This window comes from Fringilla coelebs (genome assembly GCF_963513975.1).
Source record: "Fringilla coelebs genome assembly, chromosome: Z".
In the NCBI taxonomy this organism is placed as follows: domain Eukaryota; kingdom Metazoa; phylum Chordata; class Aves; order Passeriformes; family Fringillidae; genus Fringilla; species Fringilla coelebs.
In genome coordinates, this window is record NC_140031.1 from 53,384,286 (window position 1) to 53,397,167 (window position 12,882).

Below are 12,882 nucleotides of genomic sequence, written 5' to 3' on the forward strand. Positions count from 1 at the left end.
ATTTAATCAAGAACTAAAAAAAAATAAACACAGGACCAGAGAGATCTTTGAACATGGGTTTCTTTTAACTCCTCAGCCTAACAGGTATTCTAAATTCATCTCTCTAGTCTAGTACTTTTGATATTCACTTTTTTCTTGAGGCAAGCCTTGGCCGGGATGTTTTGTAGCTTTTGATGTGATGCAACTCAGCTGGGTGATATTGGACAAAACACAAACCTGGCATCACACATCTTTACAAACATGTGTCCAAGAAGCCTCACCATCAGAAAAATTGAAACAATGCTTGGCCTAACTCTTTGGTCAAATTAATATTCTATACTGCTCTGATCTCTGCCTAGTGATTACTGGCAACCTTGAATTCTATTTTACCTTTGAGAACATCTTGTGAAGATAAAAGGCAGAACAGCAGTCGGTCAGTAATGATATCATTGAACAATGTGGAGCTTCACAAAATCAAGAGGCAGTCTTAATACATCTACAATTTCAAAGCCCCTTGAAGCAATTTGTTTTGCTTTATGCTAACCTCAGTAATTTGAAAAATGATGTCCTAGATATCTGTTTCAATAACAAACAATTGTCACTACTGAATACACAAATACACACTTAAAATAGAGATTTATCCACCTTCAATTCCTGTAAGGATGGCTGTAGTATTCTCATTCCCTTCAAAAAAAAATATTTTTTAGGTTGAAGATTAATAACAGTTGAATAAAAGAAAAAATTAGATATTATTTGAGCTCAAAAGCTTGAATTTTCCTCTGAATTAAAATTTTCAGACTCTCTACAAATACATGGATAAGCCAAAGTGTAAGTATTAAAAGTTTCCTTGCTTCAGGCCTCTTCCCAGCTCTCTACAGATGGTACATTAACTCTCACAAGTTATATTCTAGTGGAAGTTTCTTTCTGTTTTTTTGGGGGGTTTTGGGGTTTTTACTAGTTTGTTGTTGCAAACTACTAGCTTGCAATTCTCTTGGTCTTCACTGTATCCAACACCTGGATATTTAAATGTGAAATTGAAGTCAAGAGTCAGAAGTTCTCCCTCAGGTCTCCAGAGAATAAGTAACAGTATATTTATTGCTTAGGACTGCCTGGGGGGTACACCTGCTGTTTCCTGGTTTTCCAGGCATAAAAATCTATGAATTTCTGCGAGTCAATACTAGCAAAATCCTATTTTTATTTAAGAGAGAACTTCTGCTTTGTAATGGCAAACCCTAGGCCCATATTAAAGAAGCCAGTGTCCAGAATAGTTCATATAATTAAACAGGAACAGAAATTTGGGGCAATAGGTAATAGTATATGATGTACTGTCAACAAAGACAAATGTGCTTGGGAAATTTCAAGGGTCATCTGCATATTTCAAGACTCTGTTAATGAAGTAGGGCCTCAAAGAATTTGGGGTGGTAGCAGAAGGCTTCCTATGAGTCCCTTCAAGAACACAAGAAAGTCACAACAATCATTAACAATCACCAGAAGGGCATTCCCAAAATATGCAAAACAAGCTCTACAAAAAAACACAAAGACAAAAAAAAGTAGAGCTTGGTCCAGCATTCTCTTCACATTTAAGGATTGTAAGTTCCTCCTCACCTTCCACGGAGACAGGACGCTGTGTTTAATTTACCATAAGAATCACATTGCCACTTTAAGTAAAGGATTAGAAGAAAAAACTTTCTTTTTTCTTTTTAGAATACATTTGAGTTAAGTAAATTTGAATCTTAACAGCATGTACATGCATGTGGCTTCTGGTGCAGTGTTGGCACATAAGAAGTGATCAGCAGGGAGCTTTGGATGCAGCATAATACACTCTTTCAACTTCATCACAGCCACAGGACAAGAATATTTTTCATTCATGGCACATTATTTACCTCTGTAGAGTTGGGACAGGATGAGAAAATGGAGGCCAAAAAAAAAAAAGGGAATGAGTACCTGCAAGCAAGCATTCAGAGACAAGAGAAAAACATATTTATTGAGGATCTGAGAAAGGAAGCAGCTTCTGCTCCCTAGCAAAACCTTCTAGAGACAGTCACTAATCTACAACCGAAGTTCTCAAAAACCTGAAAATGGCTTAAAAAGCATTTTTACTTAGCCTACTTCCTAAGGCATATTTTCATACAAAAAAGATAGAACCAACAATGATATAACAGCTGATTTTGATAAAACAGCTGATTTTTCAAGACAAACCTCATGTCTTTTAACTAGTAATGAGCTGGTAGGTTGTTAAAAACAAATCTAAAATACAAGATCTAAAGTAGGATTGAAATCTAATAAGGCTAGAAATCAATTTCTTATGTTCAAAAGTTTGCACAATGATTTCTAGCAATATTTGCAATGACCTTTCCATTTCTTCCTATGAAAAATCAAGTTTCAATAGATGCATCACATTATTCAGTGTCTTGGTAAAATAATCAGAGAAAACAATTCACTCAAGAATTAATTCCTTATGAGTTTAACTTGCTGATTTCTTCTAATAATTACATGTCAGAGACTGCTGTAACAGTGCCTGCAGTGAAGTGTTCTTAACCACAATCATATTGCCTGTACTTTTCATTTTTTCTGAAGCTAAGCAGTATCCAGATCATCAAATATTTTTGCACACTAAATATCCTTGTCCCTGGGGATACCACCTGGGCAATCTCACAGTGTAAAAAATATGTTCTATATGCCCAACCCAAACCTATTCTGCTTGGGTTTAAAGCCATTGCCTCTTGCCTGCCATTGCAGGCATCGATAACATCAATAAATAAACCCACTTTGTTTAACACAAGTCTGTAAAAAGGTCTCTCCGGAGCATTCTATTCACTGGGCATTAAAAACCCCAAGTATCTAAGCCTGCCTTAATACGTGGTTTTATCCCTCTAATGATTTTCATGTCCCTCCCCTGGGCCTACTTCAGCAGGTCCCTGTTTTTCTTGTTCTAGAGGCACCAAAGCTGGATGCAGAACTCCAGGTGGGATCTCACAGGAGCAGAGAAGGGGGGTAAAATCACCTCCTTCAATCTGCAGGTCATGCTTAATTTCTTTTCACACCAGAGTATAAATGGATTTCCACATTTGCCAGCCCATACACCTGTTCCCACGAAAGCACATGCCACTGCAGACCTGAGCTCACACTCTTTTGGTTGGTGCTGTCAATATCTCCCACTTCAGTCTACTTAATGACATTTCAGACATATTGTAAACAGAACATTGTTCTGAAACCTCTTTTCCGCAATCTCCCAAAACACTGTCCAAGCAAACCAGCCCATTGCAATTTTTAGGTCAGGTACCTCACACTTTAAACTGGACAGATTTCTTTGCATCCCCAGTTTCAGCTGCTCTAACTGCTGTGTAAGATTCACCAACTTAGTTATCATTTTGGTCTTCTGTTGCTTTTACCCATGCTATGTACTGAGTTCAAAATATTATTCTTGCATCAGACAATTCTGTCATGCCTGCTGTTCTCACACAGTGTTAAGAACAATGGAAAACATACAATCCCATAATTTTAATGGTTTTCCTCCAAGGACTGACAGAAGGGCACAGAAATCCTGTATCTACAAACATTCCCCTTATACAAAGAAAAATAGAAATGAACTGAAGTTGAACTAAGCACTGAACCCGTTTGATTACAATATTTACATGGTGCTTTGACATTCAAAAACTAATGTATTATTATGAATCAAGAAAAAAGGAAAAGCTTCAAAGTGGAACATTTCTGATATTCTAAACTTACACATTTCTTTTTGTGCTTGTGGACTTAAAACTACTTTACTTAAAGGTGAAAAGATTTCAATGTGTTTTCAGTTATTATTCTCCTTACACTTCAGGGACACCTGTCCCTCAGAAGTCTATGGATTTGAATATAGACAGCTCTTTTATCAGAGAAATATGTTGAGGCTTTATCATAAGAAGCATATCAAATAAACACAGCTAGAGAAATAGGGGGGAAAAAAATGAAAAAAAACCTTACTCAGCGGTCAGAAGACCTGTCTGCTTTCAAAAATTCAAAGTCCATTATCTGTTTCCTAAGAGATTTCTCCACAATTATGAATCTGTCCTTGACTGGTATGCTTATAAACATTTCATATACAACGTCCTCAGGATTTCTTTACTCCCTAGTTACAGACAGTTCGTGCTGAGCAGACTGGCTATTTATTCCAAAGCTCCCAACACCATTATAATGGCCAGTTGCTTTGATTTTAGCTTCCCCCTTTAAAATCCAGGCCCTGGGAACTTCTGAATTGTGTGCAAAAACATACTGCAAAACTCACAGATGATATGCAACCAGCTGAGATGTCATTGTTTTGATGGAAACTAAACAAATTAAACAATTAGAACTCAGGTTTGATAGCTGAACTACCTGCTTTTCACGTAGCACTTTTTCATCACACTGTTCTCTATCCACTGATCTTTAATAAGAAGTCAGGCAGTATTTTTTACCCCTATTGCTCACAAAGAAAACCAAACCAAATCACTTGAGATGACAGATCTTAAGTGTGAAACTTGAGAGGACCTTTCACCACTAAGTCTCAGACAACTCACGAAGCCTAAATATGACTTACCCTCAGACTTTTCCCCCTACCAACGAATCCAGGTGTGCTAGGAAAGAAACCAGAAACTGGTGTTATTTTACAGGTGTTGGATCAAGGAGGTTCTCAGAAATATGGAGTAATCTAGAGAATATACCTAGCCATGATATAGCCAAGAACTGGGCTGTCCTACTGTCATCAGAAAAAAAAATCCATGCCTCAGTAACCTTCCATCTTTTGGGGCCAGCTGGCCAAATAACACATCCCCATTTTATTTTTCTGATCAATGCCTTCATTACTGCAAACTAGTTGTCTGCAGTAATTAAGTCAACTAAGAAAATATTACTAATTAACAGTAAATTAGTGTTCTCACACAGTCCTTATCCCAAGGTTAATTATATCTGTTTCCTGAGGTGCTCTTTTAAGATTCAAAAAACCAGAAGATCTACAGTTAAATACTGCTACAGATAAACTGCAGAAATCTAAAACTTTACATTAAATGGACAAAGGAAGAAAAAATCAGTCATTCATGACTATCAATGCTGCAGTCCATTAAGTTACATTTAGATCTGTAGTTAACACAAAATCCAAGGAACAGAGTCGTTTCAAGTGCTTAAGTAGTACTTCATATCGAATTTTCTGGTTTTAACAACAAAACAAACAGAGCTTAATTCCCACAGAAACAATGCTGAAAATCAACTGGGTGCAACTGTTGATACTCACCAGTTCAACCAGAAGGATGATCCTCACTTTTTCATGTGCAAAAGACCAAGCTTCTGGTGCAATACTTCACAGGAACAGCTCCTGCAAGACTTCATAGGTGCAGGTAGATGCAATGCGTGCTACAGAAATATGGGCTGCCCTGAACCTGGGTCTGTGCAGGGCCTCATACTCTTCTTCACTTCTGAGCTCTTGGGCCTTTACAGCATTGGGTAATATAATGTAAATTATTGCAGGTTTAAAATCAAATGTTAAAGCAGAAAGCTGTTTAAGCATGTTCATTTATTTAGGATATGACCCATGGTAAATTCAACAGAAAATAGTTGTCAAGCACCTTCTTTCTTTCTTTTTGGTATATTATAATTCGGAAGTATGGCTTGGAATGCCTTGCAGGTTTAATTTAATTACTGTAGCAGTGACCTTTTTATACTATTAACAAATAATCCTTTGTTCTTCTAGACTAGATTGTTTATTACATTTTCTGCCCACAGCTTAAAGTACATTGATTCCCAATTACCAGTTTATAAAAGCCATCTTTATACTGCCAAGCCATGTTTGATGCATGACTTTTCTGCCCACCCCCAGAGCGGATTTAAAAGTAGACGGGTCAAAAGAGGTAATAACAAGATTAATTAAAAGTTACAGGAAAAAAACAAAGAGATCAAAACAAAAACAAATTACTGCAACAAAGTCTCTGTGTTCCTTCTATACTTCTATTATCAAAAGACTGTTTCTTACTGTAGAAGCTGTAGTTTTATACTGAGGATATTATTTGTCAAGAATGAGATAGGAGAATTATAATTGAAGTCGTATTAGAGTGGGATGACACTAAAGATACAGTGTTTGTAAAGATATTAAATTAGTATCATAGCTGTCCCAAAATGTAATACCTTCATATTGCAGTGTAATATAAATTTACAGTTACAATTTCTAATTACAAGCTTTCTCTCCAGGTGCCATAAATTGTCCTGGAAGAGGAAGGCAGGCAGACCTTAGTTATGAGCTAAAAGGACCCTTTTAGGCCTTTTGCATGTCCTGTATCCCTTCACAGATTTTCTGTAGGCATCCTTAAAATCCTTCAACCATCAGGGCAAGATTAGGATTGCCCAATAGCATTGGCTTGGGTGTTATTATATGTTTAAGGAGTTTCAGAGCAAACTGAGTTAATCAGAGCATCATAGCTACCCCAGAATTTCCAGACCATATTGTATTTGGCAATCTTTACTACCCCTGCCCTCTTCTTGTGCTACAGCTGGGTGTTTTGGTATAACAGCAACTATGCTGGAAAGGGCTCTTCCATGGCTTTCTCTTCACATTTATTGCCCTAACCTTGAGCTACAACTTCTTAAAAAGCATCAGAGTTTTCCAAGTTGCATTGGGGCAGGGATTTTTTTGGGCTGTACGTATCTGTCAACCATGGACTTTTTCAGGAGTTCCCCAGTGTTTCTTGTACATTGACATGCTTTTCCCAGGCGTTTCCTAGTAATATAATTAGTACTTCTTCCACAATTTTTCCAAAATAACACATTTAATTTCTAACTTCAAACACCACTATCAATTGTTTCAGTGTTTTTGTCTCAGATACTGTGCAAAATTAATATCTCATCTTTATTTGTTTTTTACAGGAAGTTATGCACTCAGTTGCATTCTACATTACTAAATAATCCACAACCCACAAAAATAAATTTCATTTGCCAATTAAAAAAAAGTATAAAATTTATATTGAGCATAAAGATATCCCACAGTCCCAGAAGGATCTTCATAGACTTGATGAGTGGCTCCCTGAAGACCTCAAGATGTTCAACAAGAACATTTGCAGTGTCCTACATCTTAGTCAGGTCAATCCCCAGTTTCAATACAGACTGCAGGGTGAGCATGCTGAGAACAGCCCTACATGGAGACATTAGAGGCTGAAGAAATGGACATGAGCTAGCAATGTCTGCTTGCAGCCCAAAAGGACAATCATAGATGCAAACAGATCCATAAGAACTGATGAGATGCATCCCAGAGTCTGGAGGGAACTGGCTGAGGGTAGTGGCCAAGACACTCTCCATGAGATTTGAAAAGCCATGGCAGCCAGGTGAAGTCCAGGTGACTAATAAAAGGGAGGTATTGTACCAGGCAAGGTCAAGCCACCACAACCATTATCCCATATCTGCATATTTGGAAAAGTCCCTAGCTTGGTCTCCTAACTAGTCAAGAATACCAATGACTGCCAAATTTACATCTTCTCTGCATATCTAGCGATAGGCATTGAAGGCAAAATGGTTTATCTGTCTTCCAAGAGCTTTTGAATGAAGCCTTTAGTACTGCATATTTTCATTCCAAATACTTTTGGCATGCAGAAACATGGTCATAGTACTGAGGTCCAATATTTTTTTCTGGCATTACTGGTCAAGTGTTCCTTTGACACAGTATGTGACTAATTGAGTTCATTGGCTTAACGAGTTGGGTGTTGAACACCTCCTAAAAGGAGTGGATGAGCATATATATACCAGCAACATGCAAAGATATCTATCACGCCAAAATGGTTATATATTTATCAACATAGAGGATGAAACATTGGCTAGACTGACCGTTCAGTGGAAAGGCACAAATGACAAAAAACACAGGATGTTGTTGACAATATAGTTATTTATGAAAGTCTTCCTAACTGTCTATAGACTTGCAAATATTACCAAACTGCACGACAAGCTCAATCATCACTTTTTTAATATATCACATCTACATCTTTACCTTGGAATGATAGCTCGCTTTTGTTCTTATCCATGGCAATTCCAGCAGCAACCTTTGAATGGATTGATAAAGATCAACTATGTAAATTCATGGTTTATGTTGAGCAAAATATACTAGCCACAGAACCTACCCAAATATCAAACTTGATTATAGAACCATCTCTTGGTGGGTTTACTGAATATTTTCTTGGAAACTGGACAAAGGCTTCAGGTGGAACAGCTAAAAGAGATCTTTTTAGTCTTGCCATCTGCCAATCACTCTCACAGTCTAACTTAATTCCTGTGTGCCATTGGTATTATATTTGAAGCAGAGCTTATCACCTTAATGAGTAGCTCTTCTTTACTCTACTTCTTAGATCTAAGGCTGTACACAAGCTTGTTCTGTGAAATGAACCCTTTCCTAAAGATCATGACTTTTACCAAGTTTGTGAGAAAAGCCCTCTGCACATCACAGCAGTGATATATAGGCATGCTTTATATACCTAGATACAGCCAGGCTCCATCACAGAGGTTCTCAGAGCTTCTGCACATCACAGCAGTGATATATAGGTATGCTTTATATACCTAGATACAGCCAGGCTCCATCACAGAGGTTCTCAGAGCTTCTCAGACTCATTCCTTGGCGAGGGATCACAGCTCTTTGCAGGATCCAGGAAGACCTGCAGCAACCCAAGGGAAGATTCTCACTGTTAGAAGAGCATCACATTACAGTAAAATAATTTAGAAGCAGCATTTTGTGGACTAATAGCAAATTCTGGTACTACAATGCACAGTTCTCAGCTGTCTGCCTCACCAGGTTATTGCTTGCCCGAGGCCACACTGGCACAGGGGAACACAGGTCTATGCCCAGCAGCTTCAGTTCAGCAGATAACAAGTGCAGAGGACAGCATGCTAGCTTAAACTGTGAAATACAGTCTAGGGACAGCATAGACTCGCAGCCATGCTGGTTTAAAAGCATAACCCACTATCTCACCTATCAAAAGAGCAGTGAACTGGTTATTTTTAAGCTGTTCAGTTGTGACTGGAATAATGCAAACGTTAGACCCAAAGAGATATACTGTTTCACTTTGTTACTGCAGTCACATCTCAAAACACCTGAGAGACTACCTAATCCTAAAGAACTAAATTGGCCTAAAAATATATAAAGAAATAGGACGTGAGAGTTGATCTTTTACTTTATCTTACATGATATTATATTAGATTACACATATCTTGAATGAAATTTAGAGCCATTTTGGAGTTGAAATTTAGATAACACCATGTTCTAAGAACGTTGATACATTTATAAACATTAGATGTTAACCAGAAAAAAACCATTTTCTGACCAAAGGAGTGGACAAACTCGGGTTCATGAGCTTAATTGCGATGCAACACCAAATATCACTCAGGCCAACCAACACTCTGATTCACAAAGAGAAGCAAACAGAAGAAAGACCAGCTGCAGCTGCCCCTCCTCGCCGTCACAAGAAGAGAAGAAGCTGCTAGTGTGTCTCTCCTGCACCCTTTTCCACCCTGCAAGGCAGAAATGTCTTTATTATTGATATGTCAAGCTTCAGCAGCTGCTGCGCCAGCATCTCAGCTTGTAGTACTTGAGAGAGAAGCAGGAGGGAGAGCCGGAGGGGAAAGATAATCTCTGAAGCTACTTAATTTTCATTCATCTCACTGGAAAAAGAGCACTTATAGGAGTTAATTTTAGTTTTCTGAACACCTTTCTACCTCTGCCTTCAAGCAGCCTTTTTTTTTCCCCCAAACACAAAGCAGTATCTGAGTCTTTCTGTTCAATTGTACTGCACTTACTGCACCTTTCAGTTCATACTTCTGTAATAAAGAATAAAGTTCTGAGGAGAAGCAAAGCCCTACAGCAGCAAAGCTGTACAAAACAGCCACCAACAAGTAGTTCACCAAGCCATCAAAGAGCTATAAGTTCTAGAGAAATCTGAGTAGCTTATGTTTCTACCCAAGTTTGCCCTGTAGTTATGAGTCTAATTCAACTTCTTACTTAAACAGCAGAGACCATATTCTCTTATTTTTATGCTTGCTTTTAAGAATTTCATGAGATTTGATTAAGATACAGCTTCATCAACCAAAATATATTAATAACTACACCAAAATCAAGAACGTTTCCAGTCCATCACACAGCATTTAATTGTTGTCATGCCTTCCCAGAGGATCCTTTTTTCCCTTTCATTCTTTCCATCTGTTCATATGAGTGACTCATTCCCCCAACATCAAAGGAGTTCAAATCTATACTCATTAATCCCAAACTTTTTCCAAACCACCATTTCTTCTAAACAGAAGAGAGCATAGAAAGAGGCAGCTTCCCCCATTTTGAGGCAGTGTAAGAGCTTTATTTGCTATCACATTTTATTTCTCTGACTTCAAATTATAAACTATCCCTAGTCAGCAACCACCATAAGCATCTATTTCTCCAACCGTATTCCTGAAGTGAACTGTAGCTTCCACAATCAATCTGATTTTATTTGGTCTGACATCTTTGATGGCTGATGCATTCAACTCACTGTTTCACACAGCCATGAGTTAACAATGGTCCTTTTTCACCCTTCCAAAATCTGTCCCTGGGAGAGACTACATATGTATTCCGGAGTCACTGCCTCAAAAAATCAACACAATAACACAGTTAACAATAGTGCTGTCTAGTTGGGAATTTTTTAAAGACAAAAGAAATACTAATTTTTCTGAGCAAGCTGTTTGACTGAAAAAGAATCAAGTGTTACAAGGAGTTTACTAGATTAAGGACTCAAAATTATATTCATATTTTAATTTATATACTATTCGTATATAATATATTAAATTTAATAACTTAGAAAACACATCTTAAGAAAGGATAAATATGCCAAAATTCCTACAACTGCTGCATCTCATTCAATGCAAGATAATTTTCTCTGCCAAAAGTTCTGTGACCATACTACAGATTACCCTTTAGAGACTGCAAAAGAATTATGGAATGCAATAAATGGAGTTCCTAATCATGTGTTTCTCCAAAAGTTGGAGAATTACTTGAAAATAATTTGGAAAATAATTTACAAATCATTTTGAAAATTTAAAAATCCTGCCATTCAAGAAAAAATTATTTTAAAATCAAAGTAAATCATGGATCATATTTCAGTGGATTGAGACACTGTGACCAGGTTGACAAATCATTCTGAGATGCAGACAAACAATGCTCACTGACTTCAAGGAGAAGTATATGTTTCAAAAACCTCTAAAACCAAAACTGTTATTTCTCAAGTAAAGACCTAACCCAGATTATTTGAGGAATATGACCTCTGAAAGCAACTGGACATTTTCCAATAAATAGTCATTAAGTCTTGGCACAGATAGATGTCACAATCTCAGATATCATAGTCACAGAATGGCTTCGGTTGGAAGGACCTCTGTCCGGCCATCCTGTCCAACCCACCTCCCATGGGCAGGAACTCCTGGATGGGGCTTTAATCAACTTGAAATCAGGTTGATTGAAGCCACATCTAGACTGGTCTCAAACATTTCCAGGGATGGGACATCCACAACTTCTCTGGGCAACCTGTTCCAAGGTCTCACCACCATCGCCATCAGTGAAGTACTCATTTCTTATGCTTTATTTAAACTTATTCTCCTTCTGTTTGAAGTCATTCCTCCTTGTCCTATCTCTACATGTCCTTCTCTAAAAGCACTCTTCTAGGGCCCTGTTAGGTACTAAAGGGCTGTGTGTTTTTCCCATGGACTTCTCCAGGCTGAAAACCCTAACTTACTCAACCTCTGTTCCGCCTCTCCATGAGTGGAGGTGCTCCAGCGCTGCTCATCTTCGTGACCATTCTCTGGACTCACTCCAGCAGGATGATGTCTTTCCTGCACTGGGAACACAGCAGAACAGAGTTGCAAAATCTCCTCCCCTGCTGGCGACGCTGCTTTGGATGCAACCCTGACATGTTTGGCTTTCTGGGATGTGAGCACGTGTTGCAGGTCTATGTCCAGCCTCTCAAATTCCAAACTCCCAAAAGTCCGCTCGATCCATTCTCCACCCAGCCTGTACTTGGTGATCTTCTATGGCCCCACCCCTCCAGGCTGTCATGGCCATCCTTTCCCTCCAGGATGTCACCTGCACAATCCAACTGGATGTCACCTGCAAACTTTCTAAGAGTGCCTTCAGTTTCATGCCACTGACAAAGATGTCTAACAACATTGGTTGCCACCAACTCCTGAGGAGTATCACTTTCCACCAGACTTTGATCAATATCACAAATGCTAAAATGTGGAATTTTTTTCTTTTTGTTTTGTCATTAAGTTTTCTAAACCAGTTTTGTTACAATTCTGTAAATGTGGCAGCATTAATACTGAAATTTTGTCTCAAATGGTTCCAACTGAAATAATCTTTAAACATTTTTATACCCAATTAATCACATACCTCAAAACAGATTAAACCATTGCATACCAAAAATATAGAAAACTAATAGCTTTATACAGAGTACACCACACTGGGTAACATATTGCATTATCACTAAATATGAACAGCCCAGGTCCCAAAGGTTTAATGTCAGGTGAAGCAATGAATCTGGAACAGAGGCACATAAAAGCGTACAAGAGACATACCATCCCCCCTTTTGCACTACCTGGAAAATCTTCTGCAATTCCCTGACTTCTGTTTTCTCTTACCTTTTGCAGAAGTTTCCTTGCCAGAGATCCACCCTATGCAATTCAGTCCTGATAACTCTGCTGGACAGTGTACTTCCAACAAGGAATCCAGACTCCATTTTCTTTGTTAACTCATTTTAATAGGTGGCTTTTAAAACATCTGTTTGAGCCAGAGGACATATTTAAAATAACATCTGCCAAAATGTGCTTGCAAAGGATGCTTAATACATGGTAAGGAGATATTTTCTAGCTATATTTATATAAATGTGTAATTTATATTACAATTTATAA